This window comes from Castor canadensis, chromosome 19 (assembly GCF_047511655.1).
Source record: "Castor canadensis chromosome 19, mCasCan1.hap1v2, whole genome shotgun sequence".
Lineage (NCBI taxonomy): Eukaryota > Metazoa > Chordata > Mammalia > Rodentia > Castoridae > Castor > Castor canadensis.
This window is the reverse complement of record NC_133404.1, coordinates 833,999-843,558: the sequence shown is the minus strand read 5'-3', so window position 1 is coordinate 843,558 and position 9,560 is coordinate 833,999.

The following is a 9,560-nucleotide window of genomic DNA, read 5'->3' as shown; positions in this document are numbered from 1 at the left end:
CGGTTCTCGGGACTCCACATGGGCTCGCTGGAGGTCGCCGAGGAGCACTGGGGCTCTTCGGGGCTTGCTGGCACTGGGCTCGCCCGAGCTCGGCGGCGCACGGTGCGACACTGGGTCGTCTCCAAGTCCCGCTGCTGCCCACACTGCGTCCGTCCCACCGGGCAGCCCCAGCGCTGGCGCTGGAACTTCGTGAAGCAAGAGCCCGCCTGGTGCTTAAGCTGTGCGCATGGAGCCCAGGAAAACCTCCAGTGCACCCCGAGGGCGTGAGGTGACCAAATGGGGGGCCTCAGAACGTGCCAAGAATTGAAGACAGCCCGACCCTGGGCGGGATGGGGGGGCAGTTTTGTGGGGGAGTGGGGATGAGTGGGCAGGGCAGTAAAGATGCCTGCAGGGGTTTCGTTTGTTTTTCTTAAGTTGGGTCTTCAAAGGGTGAGTGTCTGACATTTTTGAAAGGCAGGGTTAGGGATGAGGAGAGCGTTACTGAAAGGAATACTCTCGGGAGCTTTGGAGTGATCATGGTGTGGTGGCCACAAGAATCTCTAGATGTTTAAATTCGTGGAACTCTACACCAAATTTTCTTTTATTGTATGGTTTTTGATCCAATTAAAGCAGATTAATCAGCACAGGTTGGCTGGCTCACTTATGAAGACACGTCAGGTGCGCTGCTGGCCTGGGGAGCTCAGAAATGCTGACCAAGGGCCTCAGGCCTCAGGCAGGCTGGACTTCCACTGGAGTGAGGGCGGGCGTATGGACTACACTGGCAAGGTAGCCAGTGCTCAGGAAATACGAGCCCAAGTGCAGGCTGACCACAGCTTGATTCTAGTGAGTAGAATGTGACAGAAATGGTGGGAGATTAGGACACAAAAGGACTGTGGCCTGCCTGTCACAGCTATATTATGAGTTGTCCTTTGGAAGGAAGAATCACATGTTGAGGAACCAATGTCTCCTGCCGACCTGAGGCCTACCAATTTCAAGGGCACAGACATGAACTTGGAACTGATCTTATCTGGCAAGCCTGGCCATGACCCAGTTGATGCTCTGACAGCAGCCTCCCAAGAGACCAGGAGCCAGAGGCACTGGGTAAGTCACTGACCCAGATTCCAGATTCCTGGCTTGTGGAAACTGTAAGATGAGCGAGAAGAGAGAGGAGAGAGAGGTGCTTTTACTAGATGGGGGAAGAAAGCAAGTTTCCCCATTGGCTTCTCAAAAGGTGCCACACCTGGAAAGCCACTTGTGGTTGTGGTTGACTGCACTTCTGGATGGAGTTCATGGTTTCCAGCGTCTTTAGGAGCCTCTGTTTGCATCGGCCACCTAACCGGCCTGCAAACCGTATCTTCGCCTCTCCGATGTGACACTTAAGCTAGTCTTCAAAGACTGGTACAAGTTCTGTTTCACTACTTGGGTTGGAGGAAAGGAGGAAAGGGGAAGGCTGCCCTGTGGGTCTCCACTTAGTCTTTTCTATCACACTCACCTGGTTTTAAACATCAGGAAACCAAAGGGAAGATTCTGCCACTGCCTGGGCCCCTGTCTCTCAAATGTACACTCAAAATATTGGAGAAGTAGCCACTGGAAGGGGTTGGGGTTCCCCTGAGCTTACCACTAGGTGGACTCAAGTTAAAATTCCTCTGATTGCTTCACCCATGTAGGCCCCACTCTAACTAGTGAACCCCTGTGGGGCCCTGGATCCCCAGAATCAGGGTGAGCAGCCAGCAGTCTGTGACCTAAAGGACTGGGGCTTTGGTTTTTCAGAGCAAATTTCTCTACAGATGACTCCTAGTCCCTCTGGGGAAGACGCCGAGTTAAGAGTCCCAGTGTAAACTTGTGGCATTGTCATTGACTCCTTCCCCAGGGGTCTCCAGCTTCTCCTTCATCCAGCAATTCTAAATCTGGAAGTGGAGTCTGGATTGTGAATTGGGTGATAGCTGGAAGTAAGACGTCTATTTTGTTGGCTTAGAAATTGTGCCTGTGCATGTGTGTGTGTGTGTGTGTGTGTGTGTGTGTGTGTGTTGTGGGACTGGGGTTTGAACTCAGGGCTTCACACTTGCAAAGCAGGCACACTACTGCTTGAGCCACACCTCCAGTCCATTTTGTTCTGGTTACTTTGGAGATGGGGGTCTTGCAAACTATTTGCCTGGGCTGGCCTCAAACCTCAATCCTCCCGATTTCAGCCTCCCAAGTAGCTAGGATTATAGGATTACAGGCATGAGTCACCAGTGTAGGTATTTTTCTTATCCCTTGAAATTTTCCAGATAAGATTGTATTATATACTAGTCATTGCTCATGCAGTTACAAGTAAAAATGATAATTTCTTACAGAATCTAGGCACTTGCAGAAGAGAGGGTCATCAGTAGAAATGTGTATCTCGTACCTCGTGTTTCCCTTCCTGACATCACTGAGGTATTTGTGAGGGGGCTAACTCACAGCCCCACTCCCTAAAGTGCTCAGCCTGCGTTTCTGGTTCTGTAATTGCACTGTAACTGATCACAGCTTTTCCTTCTCAGCGATGCATTTTGTCTCCCTTCGTAGTTGTTCATAAGCTTCTCCCTCACACACCACACCTTTTTGGTGCTCAGTGAAGACTTAAACAACAGCTCATGCTGTACTCCCACACACAGCTTCCAAAATCCCCTGGTGTTTCAAGGCTGTAATGCCACATCTGCTTGAAGCCTCTTCGTCATCCCACCAAGAATGTCCTCACCGTGCCACATTTCCATGAGGCTGTGTACAGCATTGTTCCACTGAACTATTGCAGCTTGTGGTTAGGAGCCACTCATCCTTACAGCATGGTCACTGAGGAAGGGAGCCAGGTATAAATCGTCCTCGTATTGCAACTTTCCAGTTGCATTCACCAGGTGCTCAATAAGTGCATGTTTGAGTCCCATTGGAATTACAAGGTTGGGAGACTTTATGTACATTTTTGCAGGCTCTTAAAAGGAGTCAACAATAGTTACCTTGCTGTAGAGACAACTTCCAGTGTAATTCTTACCTCTTCTTTCCCTGAGTGTCTGTGACTGGCACTTAAACCCAGGAGAAATGAGTGACGTAGTCACCTTTGCTCTTTTCTCCATATGCCCTGGGAATGACTCTGGACAACAAATTTCCAGACTGTGGGATTTCTGTCAAAGGGAACGCACCATATCCATCAACACCGTAGGCAATTGTGAGGGGCACAGGTGGCTCACACCTGCAATCTTGGCTACTGGATCAGGAGGATTGAGGTTGGAGGATAGCTCAGGCAAATAGTTTGCAAGACCCCCATTTCCAAAGTAACCAGAACAAAATGGACTGGAGGTGTGGCTCAAGCAGTAGTGTGCCTGCTTTGCAAGTGTGAAGCCCTGAGTTCAATCCCTAGGCCCACCAAACCCAAAAAAGTACAGGAAAGTGCTAACAGTGGAGCCCTCATTTTTGAGGACCAACTATGACAAATGTGGTATTGTTGTAAACTGGCCCCTTTGTTTTTCAGTAGATAGGGAAGAGTTCTGCTTACAACCCCTCTCCATCCCAACATTGATTTTCCTTATACTCCTGGTGCACATGGAACTCACATTTAGTCTTTTCTTCTTTCCCTATTAGCCAATAGATTTGTGTGAAGAGGCTCTGCTTAGCCACAGGTGCATCTGTCTTCCTGGAGGAAGAAGCACGTTTGGCTGGTCCCCCCTCCATCATCACACATTACCCACTGGCCACCCCCTGTTCCCCAGGCCAAGGCTCAGGGCAGCTCTGATGACTCCCCCTGCCTCCTTAGCACTGATGCCTGTTCCACATCTCAGATCTCAGATGTCACTTCCTTGCAGCACTTGGTCCAGTGCCTGGAAAAATGGTTGAAGTTCAATACTTAGTAAGTGGAGCATACATGATGGAACCCACTCGTCTCTACCCAGACCTCCTCCTCTCCACCATTCTAGCTCAAAGGTCGCTCTCAGTGTGAGCCTCACTGAGAAAGGGACTCAGACGTGCAGGGGCAGCAGAGCCTCACGACTGGCAGGTATGGACCTCATGATTGCCTCAGAGCCCAGCTCTGCAGAAACCAGGTTTTGCTTTTGATTGCTTGCTCTTGTGCATTTTGCTTTGCCTTTGTAATTTGCATTACGGATGCACTACAGAATGTGCTGGTGTTAAATGATTTAATAACAGCCATTGTGCTCCAGAAGATTTCCTTCAGAGCAGGCTGACTAGAGGAATGTCACCCATCCTGTCTTTCGCCAGCTGTGAAAGCTGGTGCGATGCAGCTGTGTTGCAGGCAGCCTGGGCTGAGATGGGGGCGGGGGAGCAGACTAAGCGGTGCCCTGCTTTGACAGGTCCTGCCCCGCCTGAGGTAGGAAAATGCATTTTTATTTCCTGTACAGGACTCTGAATTGGCTCCATGGAATGTTTGTATTTTAATAAATGAATAGCACAGAAATCTGGAGTGTGGCTGGGGACAGCTGGGAAGGAGCTGCAAATACGAGCCTCGGAGGGCTTTTAGCTCTGTGCAGACTCTGTCTTTTTAGCTCAGAGAGTACAGCTGGTGACGTCACAACATAACTCCATGAATACTGTCACCTCAGATAACTCTAAAGAATTCTCAACTTGTTTACTTAGAATTCACTTAACTTCTGAAATCTGAAATTTGCCCACAATAAGCAGGAAGATTCCTTTTTAAAAATCTATTTTATTAGCGGATGTTCATTGTACAACATAATAGCTTTAATTATGACATTTCATGCATTTATGCAGTGTCCTTGGATCACATGCATCTCCACTACTGCTCTTGTCCCTCTCCCCTCTCTTGCTCGTCCCCTCCTGTTCCTAAATGAAATACCTACTGCTCGTTTCATGCCTTTTTTTCTTCTTTTTGCAGTGCTGGGGCTTGAACTCAAGGCCTACACCTTGAGCCACTCCACCAGTCCTTTTTTCGTGAAGGGTTTTTTCGAGATAGGGTCTTGGGAACTGTAGGCAAATGTAGGCCCCAAAGTGACCACGTGGAGAGGAGTGATCTGACCAAGAGATTCTTTATTGCCGGGTGGGAGAGGGAGAGAGCAGAGAGAGAGAGAGAGAGGGAGGGAGAGAGGGGCAGGGGCTTAAATACCCCTCAGTGGGACTCAGCATGATCTGATTGGTTAGGATCTTATGGCTCATGCTGATTGGAGGTTGGGTCAGAAGGAAGAGTCAAGCTAGACTTGAGGCTGGACCGTGACCCTGGGAGGCAGGACCGTGACCTTGGAAAACAGAAGCTTAAGGGTGCAGGGAGAACTGAAACCTACCGGCGCCATTACTGCCAACATTCCTCCCTTTTTTGTTTGTTAAGGAAGGGGGGCGTTGTGTTCGCTCTGGCTTCTTCGAGCTGGCAAGGGGCGGTGTAGGGGAAGGAAGGGTTAGTTGGCAGATGGTGTCGGGGCAGTGAGTCTCATGATGGCGTACACCCAGGCTCTGAAAATGAAGATTTCCTCTTCCCTGAAGTTGATGAAGGTCCCTTGCAGCCATAGGTCGTAAAGAGTCTCGAGCCAATCCTCCGACCTCCGCGTGGTGGGTATCGGGAGTCGAGGAATTGTAGTAGGCATCCTGTAAGGGGGTCTTGATGTTTATAACCCGGTGTCCTGGTGGGGTCCATTATAGGTGTCCTCTGGTTGTGCTATCAGGGCTTGGTATCCCTGCTTAAATTTTGATTAGCAAGAGCAGACATGTAGTGTGATACAAGGGAGCAAGCTTAAGAATAGGAGAGCGAGAACACAGGCATCAGGATGGGCATTGGCCAGGAGAACCACTGTGAAATGTTGTTCCCTAGACAATTTCAAGAGTCCTCCAACTACAGAGAGAGAAATGGGTGGCCATACATTATCTAAGACCCAAATAGGAATATTAGGAGGAGCATAAAAAGGTGTCTATTCAGGGACTACATACCTAGGGATCTAAATTCTGCAAAATCCTATAACTGCCAGGAAAGCTGTAAGCTGTCTTATGGTATGGGGGTTGGGAAACGGAAGATTGGGTTGATGCATTTATGACTCAGGGAGTGAGTCTGTCCCTTTAAGGCCACACCTAGGTAGGTGACCTGTGGGAGGCAGGGGCTGTCAGGATTTAAATGTAACACTCTTGGATAAAAGAGAGCTTTAGCTCCTTATTTTATATAAATTGACACTTTTAACCTTTTAAATGTTTATACCATATTCAGATAACACTGTTACAAGGTGGTCATTTAAGACACATAAGCATAAGCAAATATGTAAATGAACTCTGATTTAGTAGTACTTAAAGCTTGACAAGATCAGCAGAAAACACAAATAATTTCTTTGATAAAATCTTTCTCTGCAATGGTTTTTTGTAGATGTTACTCAGAGCAGGACAATATTAAGATAACCTTGTTATTTCATAGACATAGAGGATTTGATTTTAGTTTGACATGACCCTAAAAATCCTTTAGGCAACTCTTAGATTACATTCAACTTTAACTTTATCACACACCAAAGCTTTTATTATACACTTTTCAAACTTACTCAGACCCTCATACAACATACTAAACCCTTTGATGGTTTGTCCTTCTCCTTCCTATTTGAAACAATCTTTAGGACAAACCCTTCTTTCCAAAATCCCTTCTCATCCAAAAAACCATACCTTTTTCCTTTAACTTCTCAAAAAATACATTTATCACCTATCTATATCCTTTCCAGTTGTTTACTTTGTAACTTGTATTTTAAAATTAACTTTTATAAGAATTTTAAATTTATTATAGGGGCTGGAGCAACTAATTAGTAGCCCTTATTGTTTTTAGGAATAGACATAAGGCCTCATCATCCCTCAGGCTTGAGGGAATATTGTTTTAGGTGTGGAAACTGTGAGGGATTTTTGAGTTTTATTTGAATAGGGAGGGCCGTCCTGGCTCACCCTACACTCATCTCATCAGTCCACACTGTGGGATCTTCTTTGTTCCTGAAGGAGGGGGCAGCAGAGATAGCTGCCTTTTAATTGAGATGGTGAATCCTGTCCCAGCAGGGACACTGGAGTTTCAGGTACTATGGGGAAAGAGTGACAGAAGAGCAGGTCTCCCCAAGAGCAGGCCAGAGGCCAGGTAAACTAGCGCTCTGGGGGCTGGCCAGATTTGCCCCGAATGATAACTTTTGTCATTGGACCAGGGACCAGGAGAAAAAGGTAAAACAGAGAAACGGGCTCCACTGTCTAGGAGGAAAATGACCTTTTGTTTTTCTGCCATTATGGCTCCTCAACATTGATGCCAAGAAGTGGAGTGTGGCCAGGAGGCTGGGACCCATCAGTCCATAGGAGGAGGCACCTCACCTTCCATCTGGTGACGGGGGCACTTAGACCTCCAGTGGTTACCCTTGCAGAGGGCAGGGTCCCGGTTGGGGGCGGGGCTGTGTCCCGGGCTGTCCCCCCTTAAGCATTCTCTGCAGAAGTGCCCCTCCTGTCCACCATGGTAGCAAGTTCATGATACAGGCCCCAGTCAGGTGGGGCCCTCTCTGAGAGCAGCAGTGAGGCCATGGTGTCTCTTATCTTTTTCTCTCCTGTTAGTAAGGTCCCGGACATACAGACATAGCCATAAATACAGACATGGCTAGCTGTATTACTTGACTCAATGACTTTCCCTTCAGCCACAGTCTGAGTTTTTTACGAATATCTGGGGCTGACTGTTGGAAATTTATCTTTGAGGAGAACCTCTCCCCCCTGTGACTCTGAGTCCACCGTGGTATGCTTTCTGATAGCGTCCTTAAGATGCTGTAGAAAGGTAAGAGGATTTTTTTTTAAGTTGTTGCTGTAAAGTAAAATTGTTATTTTACATTGACACCTGACACTCTGGAGAGCAAGTCTCTGGACTGTTCTGGGCCTCAGTTTCCTCGCTTGAAGAACGAGGGATCTGGTCTAGGTTAAAGTACGTTTTTCTACTATGAGATGGCTGAAGTGACATTCATGCCACTTATCTTCTTTACCATTTAAAAAAAGTTTTTTTAGTAAGACTGGGGAACTGAACCCAGGGCTTTGCACATGCTGGTCAGACATTCTCCCATTGAGCTACTTCCTCAGCCCCAAATATTATTGTTATTATTATTTTTACTTTGGCTGTACTGGGCTTGAAATCAGGACTTTATGCTTGTAAAGCTGCACTCTACTGCTTGAGCCATGTAATCATTTCCAACCTGAGTGGCCTGGGCCAGAACCCATTGCTTCTCTAATGAGATAAGAGTCTGGTCTAGTAGAAGCATAATATCCTTTCATGTCAGTTGAAAGGTTTGGATCACAGAGATAAAGGCTTGGATGTATTTGGGCATCAGTACAGCTGTTTAGATGTTTTTAAATTTCCCTTAGATCTGATAACTGGAAGGGGACATAAAACTTGCCCTCTTCCTACCATTGCCTGTTGAAGAGGGAAGCACTCGTTAAGAGGTTCTGAGTATTAGTGTGGCTTAGAAGGTAGAAATTTGTATAGGGGACCTCAGTTTACTTTTTTACTTTTATAGAAAAGGTCTAATTGGAGTATGGTATTGTAATTTAAGGAACCCTGTGAAGGCCACTTCTCTTGGTCACCCAAGGCATAGTGAGGCCAGGCCTCAGTACAGAGCTTACAACATCTACCAGCCAGAAGACTGGAAGATGCAGGTCCCATCTGGAAGGAACAAAACGTTAGGATCCTGTCTTTTAGTTAACAGCAGGCAGCCTCTTTAATAAAGGCTACCTTTTTAACAAAGAAATCATTTGTGAAGTTAGAGAAGGGCATTCAGAGGGCATTTCAGGCCAATACCAGCACCATACGGGACAACTAGTGTTAATATTTGGAGGGAAAAATTTACGCTGAGGCCAAAGGTATAGAAAATTCTAAATGAGAAGTTTAGAGACCACGGTAATGTACATTTTGTTATTTCTGGAACTATAACCTTGAGCTAACAATTGGCTTACAAGGGCTGGGTCTGATGCCCTGAGTTGTGAGGTGGGGCTAGGAGCAGGACTTGTGCAAGGCGCCACTCCCTCCACAAACACCTGGGACAAATGACCCTGACTGCCTAGGCCTGACCCTGTGGCCTGTCACCCCTCCCCGCTTCCTGCGTATTCTGCGTGCGTTTATTCTAGGGGAAGTGGTGGCCCAGTATGTACTGGGTCCTCTCTATGGATTTTCTTAGCTGTGGCAGGCGTTTTTGCTGTGTCAAGAAGCCGGCATCCTGTGCACAGGTGCGCCTGTTCGCTTTCCCTCTTCCCCTTGTGGGGGTGGAGTTAGAGCATCAGTGTAGCAGCTGCAGTTTTTTGTAAGTGGTTTGGTAAAGCAGCCGATTCAAAGTTACTTTAGACCGAGAGGCCTGGCAAACTAGTTGGAATAACTTAAGTCATAAGGTACCATGCTACAGGTTCTTCATGGGAGGCAGGGTCCCAGTAAGCCCAGGGAGGGGAAGGCAGACAGAGACAAAGACACATGGTGAGACCATGGAGGAGGCAGAAAAGGTGTGCTGACATCTTAGGTAAGGGAGGGGAAGGCAGAGCCTGGAGGCATGACACAGGCCTGAGGGATCAGCCATCACCTGTACCTCCAGGTTGCTCCCATTGATTGGTACTGGCAGGCTTTCAGGAAATGACACCTCCAC